The sequence below is a fragment of the Neolamprologus brichardi genome, chromosome 2 (assembly GCF_056152115.1).
Source record: "Neolamprologus brichardi isolate AB-2024 chromosome 2, ASM5615211v1, whole genome shotgun sequence".
Classification (NCBI taxonomy): domain Eukaryota; kingdom Metazoa; phylum Chordata; class Actinopteri; order Cichliformes; family Cichlidae; genus Neolamprologus; species Neolamprologus brichardi.
The window spans coordinates 28,576,603-28,590,077 of NC_142105.1; positions in this window are offsets into that span (position 1 = coordinate 28,576,603).

Here is a 13,475-nt window from a genome sequence, read left to right on the forward strand (position 1 = left end):
ACAGCCTTTTAGTGACACTGACAGTGATAAAGTAGTTAGCTGAGCTTTTATGAGTCCAGCACTGATACAGAGAGTGACAGTTGCTTTTCAGGCTGATCAAAGGCAGCAGACAAGTGCTGTAGAACGTTTCTCCCTCTATCCTCCCCCCAAACCCTGTCTCTATCTAATGATAGTTGAATACATTGTCATCTCATTATCTTTGAAGAGGGGAAAGATCCCTCCCGTATGAGTGGGCACTGTGTCTCTTGCCATCAGTCGGGCCCTAAAATTGGTGAAGCGCATTCCCGTCTCATTATGTTGAGTGAGAAATATCAGACACATCCCATCTGCCCAACGCCTTCCACACACATGCTGCCATGCTTCAGCCATACAAGCTGGTACTGTTATGCTATAGTTCTATAATGCAGATATGAGACGGGTTCTCTAAGTGGATTTGGACAGTGCTGTTAAGGAAATCACTGCATGGTTAACTGTCTCAGTCCACCAACTTACATGGGTGTCTTTTTTTTCTTTTTACAGCAATAACCATCAAAGAGCCCTTGACTCTTCAAAATGCTTCTAGGCTGCGTCTCACACCATCACTGATATTGTAGCATTTTGTGTCGTTTACTTCTTAATGGATTTTTTAGTACACGAAAGACAAAACACATTTACCTCCAATAAATAACACTTTTGCCAGTCCCTCCTGCAGGCCCTCCTAATTCAGACAGACACACACACACACACACATACATATATATATATATATATATGACAAGCTTTGTGGACAGATAATGACATCTTCAAATTAAGCACGTTTTTCAATCAGACCTAGTTCGCATACCTTGGTGACTATTGTATAATGAATGAAAGGCACTCAAATCAGAAAGTCAACAATAACTTGACACAAATGCCAAATTGGTCCCAGATTCTCTTGACTGACTCTAACAGATGTCATGGGCCGATTGCCAAAACATCTTATCGTGGACACAGTACAGTGAAACCACAACACTGATCTACATGATGGATGTCAGATCAAAATGAATCCAGCCATGGTTTTACCAGCTTTGAATTCATGCATGGGGAAGCCTGTCAGGGGCGAGAGATGATGTGGACGCTGGCTCTCACTGTTTGTCAAGATTTTACAACCCTCCCCCTCGCTACTCGTTTGAAGCTAGTCATCTGCTGTCTAGCAGCTTGCTGCCAATACGCCTGAGAATCTAGATTCAACATTTACGGACTTCTCACAGGAATGAATGCAATTAGACTGTTTTGTGGGTGTAAAGCATCCCTTTGCATACACCATGCAATCTATCATTTTAATGGGCCTCAACTTTCCCAGGGAACACACTTTAATTTGGTAACTGCACTTGTATATTCCTTATTTTATGTGTCTAATGCTGACAGCAAACTAGTCACCCATCAATGGCACATTTTTTTCACAGCAGTTTTACTTCTTCTTCGGAAACTCGTATGGCAAAGAAATACAAAACCTAACGCAGACCTTTGAAAGTTGAGCATCAAATGGTGTTTTGACATCAAATGGAATAATGAGAAAACATCAAGACCTGAAAAAGATCACATACGCAAGCAGCTCAATTCTTTAAATGAGATGTGTTGTTTGTTTTCTGACAGATACAGACATGAGAACAAAGTTGCTCTGTCCAACTCACTTTCTAAGTCTTTGCAGCAGCCATAATTCAGAGAACATCGTGTCCACTTCAATAACACAAGCATAGCTCCTTGAAGGACACACACAATATATATTTTAACAGCTTTTTTCCTTATAAATCCTTGCAATAGGAGAAAAAAACCCATCTAGCATTGCTTGTGTGCCACTCTTGCGTCTGCTATGCCTCTTACCCTATATGATCTTTCTCGGCACATTACTGCTGCCCGTGCAACGACCGCTTACGAATTGCCTCCAGAACTAAATCACTTCCTTTGTCAGACACGACTGCCTTTCTTTCCCAGACCCATTGCTTACTGCTATTGTTAGTGAAGATGAACAGCCCACGACAATTAAAGGTGTGGACCATTACTTCTGCTGTACGGAAGGTTAGACCTTATGCTTTACAGCCTGAGGGAAAACATCGGCATATCTTCATCTGTCATCCAGAGCCATAATGGAGAGCCTTGGAATGGATAAAGAGCCAACAAATGTCCGACGCCCTGCAGACTTTGGGTCAGGCCTATGTGGGTTTGTCAGAGCTGAAGAATAGAGGGTGAGATTATAACAAAAACTTGACAAAACTCAGTTAAAAACATGTGGCCAACTGCAAACAAAAAACGGAGGTGGCAATTGTGCAGCAATTCTACATGTGCAACACAACAGAAATGTCCATGAATTAAACAGATAAATACTGTATGCTCAGAGTTTAGCTAACAGTCTGTATTTGTGATGCAATCAAAGTCAAAAAAGGAAAAATGTCACTCCCAGAATCTGAACCCCGATCTTAATTCTTAAAACCCCATTATCTTAACTCCCATACATTTTACCTACAGCCTTTAGAGTTGTTTGAAGGCATCTTTGTCACTGTTTCCTTGGAGACAAAAGGCAACTAATTTGTTTTCTGTAGAGTAATTAGTCAACTACTCTTCAAGTCAGTGATAAGTAATGAGTTACTGATAAGATTTAACCTAAACAACACTGTTGGAAATATGTTTTCTTACTCTAAATTAACTTGCAGCCATTCTAAACTGGTTTCCCTTAAAATCACATGTTCCTTAATACTCAACACTCATATAGTATGCATTTACCAATTATATTTACAATGTATTATAAGTGAATCTTAAAAATTGCTTCTTTACTGCATCGAGAATAATTTGGAAATGTGCAGCATGCCTTGAACAGACCTCACTGCAAGTATAAAAGAAGAAACTATTAATGATATTAATGCTTGGTTTTAACTCTCATAACATCCACAAAAGGTTTCTGAACATGAACAATTCAAAATGAATATTAATAAAATGCTAAACGTTAGTTTTAAAAATAGTAAGTTCTTCACAGATTGTTGTGCTGCTAATGCCACCTTCCTATATTTAGAGATATATCAAAGATGAAAAGCTGCTGGGTACAAAAAAAAACACATGCTGTAAACTGAATGCTTCCTGCTTTGCTGCTCGGTCTAAATGGAACCGATATAATTCCTGACATAAATATCACGACAGTAGGGGAAGCGCAAGTTGTAGAAATTCATGTGTGTGGCAACACAGCGAGTCATCTTTGAGAAACAAAAGTTCACAGTGGAAACCTACATGACATATCCAACTTGTTAGTGATGTTTTCTTCTGGTATCATCTTTCTTACCAACCTGTTGTCTGCAACTCTTCCCAGACATTTTGCTTTGAAGGAGGGTAAGAAATTGGTATAAAAGCTGATGTTGTTTCCCTTCAACAATAGTGGCTAAAGCTGCTGTCTTTGTTTTGCCTTTCCATGGCTCACACATACACACACAGAATCAGACCCATGCAGGCACACATTCTATCTATCTATCTATCTATCTATCTATCTATCTATCTATCTATCTATCTAAATTCATTTTATTTAAATTATAAATTACATTTTATTTTCACATAACTTTTTTATTTTATTTTATTTATTTTAACAAAGCAACAACAGCACAAGACAAGCACATACAACATGAAAAACAGGACAAGCTGTGAAAGGATAAATGATGGATAGACTGTTTGGCATCAGGATGTAATCAAATAAAATTAAATAAAAATAACATAATAACAATGATGCACCTTATCCTGATATACATGTTATTCTGCACATATATAAACAATACAAACATATTACAGTACAAACATAACACATTATATGGGCACTGAAAAAGACAAATCCGTGAAAGTGATACAAGTGTGACAGTTCTAAAGTAACAATACTGTGCAAGTGCTGTAAAGCTATGTTGCAAAGCCCAGTATTTCAGCTGTAGGGAATACTCCTAAGAACCTAGATGGGGTCTGAGCAGAGGCATACCAGGGTTGATTTTATCAATTTTAGAACATTTTGTTTCTTGCTTAACCCAAGGCAATAAGCATCATACTGGTAAAACCCACAGAGCAGTCATATTGCCCGGAGGATTGCCCACGGTGGACAAAAGTTGAACCTTTCTTATCCTCCTATGGCCTGGTGTCTGAATCTGATAGCGTATGTATGCAGATAACAACTTCAAAAGATTAATTCTCTTCTTACCAGACATTCTTCTAACAGGAAAATTTCTTGTTCTCAAAGTAGCTTAAGCCTTTTGTTACATAGCCTTTAGCTTCATAAGAAACTTTCCCTTCAAATTCATCCTGAGGCTCATTCCTGATACCCCTGTTTGAAATGCAGAGGTGTTAAATTATTTAGGGTTGAATCTGTATTTTATTTTAGAATGGGGCTGAAAGGAATACTAACTAATACTTAGTTACCAGCTTTGAAGGCCACTTGGAATGAATGTAATACAAAATATTGACCTTTGTAAACAGTGGGTTTACACACCTGATCATTACATCACAACTTAATGTTTCCCCTGACTGCCCCTAAGCACAACCTATTTTAGAAAGAGAAAGTGTGAAGAGAGTGAGCATGTGAGTTGGTTTTTAATAGCTCTAATAGTCAGTGCACATGCCAGATATTTGACAAAAATTGCCAAAAGGGTCAGGATAATATGTCAGTGTATGCGTTAGTGTTACAAAAACTAAAAGCAAAAATGTAGTTAACAGGTAAAATAAAAATTCACTGTTGTGTTTAATTTCCCTTGTCCTCTCTTGCAGCGTACTGCATGCTCTGTATGCTTTATGTCCTGCACTGCATAGGAAACTAGGTATCCCAGCATGCCTCAGCCATTCCAGGATACAGTTGCCAGCGGGATGCAACACTGCAAAAAGTGCTGCCTCTTTAAGTCTCCTGTGTGGCATGTTAAGCAACGGTAATCTGCCGCAGTGCAGACAATAAATTCCACTGCATAACTTAGCGTCACCATGACATCGTACCTGGATGGAATATCATATGGGCAGATGGAGGGCTAGATGGAGAGAGGCCATGCCTCTCGCAGAATAAATATGTGTCCCCAGTGTTGACACAAAAGGGGCAAAATCTGAGCAGTAGTCACCACTTGCTCATGCACTGCATTTGAGGGGAAACAAAGAGGACTGTGCATTAATTATTTCCTCCAGCTCAGTCCTGGTTTGGTCAACATGCGATTCATCTGTTCAGGGCAACAATGGAGCTCAATGCTATGACAAATCTGAAGGCCTGGGCTGTCTTCCCAGTTCCCAAAAGGTTAATAGTGTGCCATGTGGAATGATGTAATGCTAAAACACTGCAAAACTTCCACGCTCACCAGCTTTAGTCAGGGCAGGGGAAAAAGGGAGAGACAGACTAGAGAGAGACAGGGAGAGAGACAGTAGGAGACTCAAAGGGCCTGATTACTGCATATCATCTAGAATACAACTTGTACCATACAAATCTCCAGCGAGATCCCCATACTGTTGGAGTATGATAACAGAAATGAAAAGCTAGTATGTGCTGGGGCTCTCTTAACGCAGCTGCCTCACAGTGTTAAGGAAACTGATGTTCACTGCATGACTTAGACAGCAACTCTGCAGTTATTTGACAAACTGAAAGCCATTTCAGGCTGTCACAAGCAAAATTTGTTTGGAATACCCTGTTGCAAGGACCTATAATCCCCAACAAAGAAATGTCATTATTCACAACAGTGTGAAAAGAGACACACCAAAGCTGCCCCGTACTAAGTATAGGTTTCGCTTTGGGGTTTGATCTTTTTTTTTCTCATTTTTTCATGAAAGATGTTAGACCGGCTTTTTAATTTTTTCATGTCTTTCAACTACAGAAGATTAAAGGTCGGGACTCTATAGCAAGCACAGGAAAACTTGATAACGCCTGAAAAGCATGGATATTGCTTGTTACATATAAAACAGTGCAATTTTTTAATATGTAATGGCGTACGCTCAAATATAAAGAGAAATGCTAACTCAGGTGAAATAAAATACACATACCAATGTGTGATCACAGCGTGGATTTATATTGTATATTTAGATGCCACACTATATGCAGCTCTTTCTAAAAGTCTGCTACAGTAACATGATCAGTAATAAACCGATGAACACATTCCTGCCTTAAAGCAAATGGTTAAATCATTTCTATAAACAGAACATCTAAGAACGAAATTTTGCTCATACAACTCACATGAGTATGTCATTTGTATCTCTTGAAATGAAAATCTGATTATTTTTATCTACCACTGTAGTCTGTGGACATATTTCAGTCTTATCTCATCCGAGCAAAATGCGCACACAGAATACATATCAGGACTCCAACAGAGATTTACAGAGAATAATTGATGTAAGCCATAATTTTTAGTACATCACCAATCAAATTATATTATATAATTAAGCAGCGTAATTGCAGTTTGCATTTTAAATTATGGTTTTGCAAAAAAGAAAATGAACAAATAAACAAACAAAGAAAAAACATTAGATCCAAGGTGTAATGAGGTCTGGTTGGTAAAAGGTCTCATAAGAGTATTTTTCTTCATGGTAAGTCTTTATTATTACACGGCACAAAAATCAATTACAGTTTTATAGAGAATCACGATCCCTTTTGGGGAATTCACCAAGGAGTGCCTTGCATTTTTATAGGGCTCGATGATTTTGACAGCAAAAAAAAAAAAAAAAGGTTCACCGATAAGATGTGTTTCAAAGTGAAAGTAATAATAAAAACAAAAAAAAGAGACATCCAACACTATACGATAAAACACTTTTTCTGTGAAAGTGCTTTGACAAACTTGGTGCCAAACATTCAAGGTTGATTTTCTATTTCTATTCAGATCCCAGACCAATTTGTTGCAGTCCATAGAAACACACTCTTTACTATGCATGGCGTTCTAATACCCTTGGCCCTTTTTGGACAAAAAGCAGAGCAGATAGCCAGGGGCATTTCATTTCATGCTCTACCTCCTCAACCCCAGATGTTCACCTCAAAAACATCTCCACTGATACAGGTAGAAGCTTAATGGCCTGCAAATTGCCCCAAGCTCAGGTAATGAAATGCAACCTCTGTATAATTTTAATTGAGAACCCTGGATGGAAATCAAATGATAATGTGCTCCATGCATGGGAAGTTTTCAAGTAACAGTGAAATTTGTGTCTGGTGTGTAAGTGCAGCGTGGGCTGAGGTAAATGACTTTTTCCTTGTGAGCCTCTCTTCATTTTAATTGTGGATTGCACGGTGTAATAAACGAGCTGGTCATGACTTAGCATCTGGTAAATGAAGCAGACGATGTACACACCTTTGAATGCACAATGGTGCTCCATATTTACAATTCAATCCGACAGGGTGCCTATTAGAAGCCATAAACCTGCTCAACTGTTAGATAAGATACCCTCAATAACCCCCTCCTCACCTCCACCCCCTTGCAGTCACACACACTTTTAATTTCTACAGTACACGCTGTTAAGTCAAAGTATGTCCTCATTTATTTTACATGTTTTCTCCATGTTGTGAATTCCAAGTCTCCTTGATTAAGACCAAGTACAGAGCAATGCCTGTATGCAGATATGCAGTCCTTTTACAGCAGGGTTGGTGCTGCACGAGAATAAAAAAAGGGCTGACGGTCCCAAAAATACATCCTCAGGAGCGAATCAAAGTGTCTCCAAAAGTACTTGTCAGAAATACATATTAGCATGCTACTATTTTCAGCTCAGTCAGTCAAGCAGAGAACTCATCATATTCCGGCTTGTTGCCTTTTCAATCTACTCCTCTGCATTTTTTGATGCATGTGATTTAGACATCATGGATAATATTGTAATAGAAAATGTGGAGGGAGTGTCCCAGCATGAACTTGCGCCTGACAGTTCGTCAAGTTGGGAAATGCAGATATCATTTAGCGTTAAGGAAAACACAAGGTCATTCGTGTTTTCAAGAAGATGAACGCAGGCTTTGTGTTCAAGGACAGAAAAACTACGAGGGTCTGTGTGTAATAACAATCTAATAACAATCACAGCATCACGAGCTATGATACCCACCCACACGCATGAGAAAGAAAACAAAGACAAAATGGGAAAGCCAAAGCCACTATCACATGTTTATCATTAGATCATGAGTGAGAGATAGACCTCTGATGTATTTCCACATTACTATTTACTAAACAATATAAACCAGACTAGCATGCTTTAACCGCATTAGCCACCATAGCTCTACATGACTAATTAGCGTAGGCAACATTGGCCCATGGCTAATTAGCATATATTCTCCGGCAGCTTTGACAATGCTCACCCCGTACATCTGCTGTGCGTCTAGCGTCACTCCGCAGCTTGCGGTTTCACTCTACAAGGTCAACTTTACATTTGGTCCCAACATCTCATTTGATTGGTGTGACAGCTCACCAACAGCATATACAAACAAACAAATGCAAAGACAGACTGTCTAATATCAAGGGTAGTAAACTGAGCTTGCTGTTTTTATGTGCTCAGTTAACAAGCCATTTGAATTAGCCTCAACTCTAATTACGAAAGAAAATGACGTATCGTTTCTGATTTACTGTGAACTTTATGTAAACACTATGTTTTTAAACATCTTAAAAGTAACTACCAAAAACTAAAATTCTCAAATATCCCTGTGACATTTTTCAGTCATCATCCTAATTCTAAATTCTAGACATCGCTGTAACATAATTCTGCACAAATGATGTCAAGACTCTAATGATGATGTTTTGATCATAAATGCTAGCGTATTCATTGTACATCTGTATATAAAACATGGATGTAGCTTCCAAGTCTGAAAAGTAAAGCCCACGAAGAAGTGCCTTAAACCTGCGTTCTTTCCATGAAAGAATGGAAAGATGATTATTGAGGTTGCAAAAAGAAGTCTTATTATGGGAAAATGACACTCGACGGTCTGGTGAGTTTATGGGCTCGGTCTTATTAATACTTACTTATTATATAAGTAAATTCTGTTATGCTTGAGACACTAGATTTGAAAAACCTAGGATGGTGACGGCTTTAGCCTGAAGCATCAAAAACTGGACTTGGCATACCAGTTGATGATGTCAAGGTTGGCTATGTCCATCTTTATATTGACTCTCTGACCCAGCAAAATGAGTGACATGCTTTGTGTATTGATTGATAGTGACTGCCTAGCAACAGGGAAAAGATGCCTAAAATAAGATTACTGCTTATTCCAATGACCTCAAAGTCGACATTGTACTTTCTTATGCCCCCAGCAATACATCGGCCAAGACTTTATGTGGGCTGGACAAATAGACAAAAACACACACATATATGCACATCACATAGACAGACATACAGAGATTCCTGGATTTCTTGGAGGGCTTTATTTCTGTTACCCTTGATTCTAGTCAATAATTATAATTTCAGTTTTTGCTGCTGGAGGGTTATTTTGAGAGACACTAACCAAATGAAAACAGCGACATTTGTGAAAAAGTAAACTACACTGTTTATATGATAGACTTGAGTGAGAGATCTGTTTAACAAATTGTGAAATGTACAAGGAATATGAGCGTATGAGTATTACCGATATGTTCCACCCAGGGTCACTGGGCGCTCCAGGTGAAAGGATTATCAGAGTTAATGCAGTCACCACTGTGCACAGTGCATCCTCCTTCTACTCGTTATCCTGTTTTGTTTGGCCATTATATTGAAGATGGGAGGCTTACTGTGCCTCCCTGGGCTGAACTTAACACCTACCAGACATGAGAAGAGAACTGAGGACCTCTGTCAGAAACTATGTCAGATAAAATCTCACAAAGCTGGAAGAAATGATTCATCCAGAGGCCCACACTTTCACTAGCTAACACATTGGAGTAAGAAAAACCAGATATTTCCCTAGTAGGCCATCAGATCTGTAGCTCTATCATTGGCAGGTTTAGGGAACCACACGGTCACGATCAACCCAGTAAGATGAATACCCGGCCCTTTACAATGATGTAACATAAGAACAGTAATGAGGAAACATGATCGTGTGCTTCTAAGTTCTGGGAAAAGATCAAAATGTGATTTGGACACAAAGACAAAATCATACACCATATCATATACAAACAGGGAACCCAAAATGCTTCAAGGGGTATTTTCCACTCATGCAATTTTGCTGCCATATAGAAAATTTGGTGTAGATAGCATAGCAATTGCTGTTGCTGTCAGTAGTGCAGTCACACAGATGGCAGGGCCTGTTTGTTTATTTAAGACTGGGGTAACGATACACCTGAGGAACAAAGAAAAGTTGGTCAGGAGAATCTGGCTGGGCCTACTGTTCAGACAAAGCAAGGGCTAGGACAGAGAGCAAATATTGTAATAAAATGGAACAAACACTATAGACATATGGAGTTATATGTCTTGAATTGCACTATGGTTACTTTGGTCAATCAAACACCTCTTGGCGGTTAGACATCAGAACTCCAGAAATCTTACACAAGAATACTACTGTTGCCCTAGATGAGGTAGAAAAAGCTTATGGCCCTGCCTTTTCACATACAGTGATCAAAAACCTGCATAGTTGGAGACACAGCTCTCCACCCGTTGTCTTATCACCTTTGTTGTTTGTGATCTCTAAATGCTGCTCTTTTCTGTCTTCCGGCTGCCCCTGCCTGAGCTGGGCTCCAACAAAGGTCGAGGTCTTCTAAAAATGAGATGTTCCATCCCACTGTTGTAGGGCTATACCTTACAATACAAACCCAAACACAAAAACTGTGGCATATAAATAAAACGTAATGCAGCAGAATAAAAATTAAACTGACTTGAAGTGAGTGCATCATGGTGTTAATGTGGTTAGAACAGTAGCATCACAAAAAGAAGGTTTTTGGTTCGAATCAGATGTTTGCCTCGGGCCATTTTTTTTTTACCAAGTTTACACAGCCTTCTTGTACATGTGTTCTGGCTTCCTCACACAGTCCAAACTAGGGATGTTTCCTGTGAATAATTTAGTCTAACAGAAAGAAAAGCTTCAGAAACATGTAGAACTGAAAACACTTCAAATGGTCAAATTTAACCATTGGCCACCCAAATTCTTCTGTTGTATTTAAGTAACTATATGAAACTGTTAATCATGTTTCTGTTAAGCTAACCGTAGCTGTGCTAGCAGCAGGTTTCCTTTTTCTTGTTTACACATCTCTTCAGTTATCTCTCATCCAAGACCTTTTCAGTTTTAAAAGAACTCAAACCATTGGTTCTCAGAGGCCATCTATGTCCACTGTGAATGACCACTGAACAGAGGTGGTGACTTACAACATCAGCTATTGGCCAGCAACAATGCAGTCTTGAGATCCCTTCCGCTTTCAACTCCGACTCACACCTTGCCTCATGTGACCTCAGTGTCTCACAGAGGTTCGAACCGTTCACTCCGGTAACAATGACCCATACCCATGCTTTTTTCACTCCTTGGATCATGTGACGACTTACATGAGCATTAGTGGGCCAAAGACCTTCACGACAACCTCTAAAGGGGACTGCTCCTACTAAGAGTTAATTACCCAGGACTCTTGGATGAGAGGCAAAACATCTTCACAAACTGAAAAAAGTCCAGTTGCCTTCTTTTAAACAACATCGGCAAGAAAGAGGTGCAGGGTTATGGCTTTCAGGGCTGCAGCTAATGGTAGTGACAGGTAACCTTGTAACAGCTTTAAACTGGCAAAAGCTGTGATATATTAATGAAATAAAAATAATGCATTTAACCAACTGGCATTTCTGGCATCGACTACCAAGGGCAGTAATGTTTAAATAAACAGTTTACTAGATGTGTAGATCCCTAAACGATTCTACACTGACTGTAGTATTTATGTTTGAGTGAGTGTGTGATTCTGTCACAAAGTGTTAGCACTGTATTAGACTGGCAAACTGTCAATAGTGTACCCCATTCAAGAGACTCAATCAATCAAGAGACTAAATCAGAGAGGCAAGAAGGTTTATTTACACATTTGGTGAATGTGCAAGGAATGACTCAGCTAAAAGGCAGCCAGGGAGGGAGCTGAAGGTGGGCCAAATGGCTGGATGCATAACTGGCTCTAAGAACAGAGTCTGTGACCTTTTGGAGAGTTGAGGTGCCAGTAAGTTTTTGACTAGCTGTCAAATGTAAGTCACGAAATTTGTCTGGCAGCAGTTTGGTGCTGACCTGGTAAGTTACACAGAGTGTGTCAAAAAAAAAAAAAAAAAAAAAAAAAAAATCAGTGTAGTGAAACAGAACTGTAAAAATCTAACTCAATATCTAGCTAGTATTATATGCTGCTATTTTTTGTTTAACAGTATAGATAGGTGCCACAGCATGTTCTCTAAACAGAAAATTACTGCCAAAAGTAGGTCACAGTCAACAGGTGTCAGCTATGCAGGGACTCGGTGTACTGTAGTGTAAGGTCTTGGAGGACGTGTGTCAAGCCATATGTTGTCAAACTGTCCAAATGAGTCCCTGCTATTCTGACAGTTAGTGTTTGGATTCAAGCTTGAGTGACAGTGATATGATTTTAAAAATAAGGCGCATGTGTTAAAATATAATTAAAATGATTGAAAAACTGCAGAGATTTAGGCTTGTGTACAGTTTACCCAAAAGCAATTTATATACAGAAAACGATATGTCTCCTTGATTATGTCATATGTCGTGCAGAACCAGAAACCAACTGAAGTGTTGGTATAATCGCCACTCACTATTCCTTATTCGTCATGTGGCTCACCTCTTCCAGATGTTCACGTGAGCTCTAATGATTGCACTCTCACTGTTTCTCTCTACAGCTTTTTAAGGAAGACGATGAAATTGATACTCTGTCTCAAGTTGACTCTCAGTTATGTTGCACACGTACACAAGCAGACGCATACGCACACATAGATACATACACTTAGGGCATGGATGGACCATATTCAAAGCCTTCTGACAGGCAGCAGGTGATGGCGCCAAGGCCAGCTGCTTCTGCCCCACCTCTGCTCAGCTGTCTGAGCCCGGAGCAGCCTTTGAACAGCCTATTACCCCGACACAGCACCAGGGGAAAGCAATCAGCTCCAGAGGTTCACCACTCTCAGACCAGATGGTGTGGGAGATGAATCGAGCCATTATATTAGTGCTGGATAATTCCTCAGATGAAGCTAATTAAAAAGAAAAATAAGTGCTATCCTCCCTCTTCTTACCTCCTTTGCAATCTGAATAGAAGCTCCTCTGACACGCTTTCACTTCATGAAAAATGGAGAGAAAAAAGTTGTTTTTGAGGTTGCTTCAGTGATCTCTCCACTAGGCAAGACGAAAAGTTTCTTTATAGCGTGAGATAGCCGGCGTTTGAAAAACACCTGTTCTATTGAAATGACTGACAGCACAATCTGATGCTTGTCTTTCATACAAGAAAGAAGGATGTTGACAAAGCAGATACGCTTGCAGTGGAACTTTTGTATTTTAATTAAACAAAAAGGGTTTAATCAGCTCATAACTGCTTTTCTCACCTCAATATGTTTCGAATGCTTTGGGATTTTAACACTTCTCCTGCATGAACAATTGG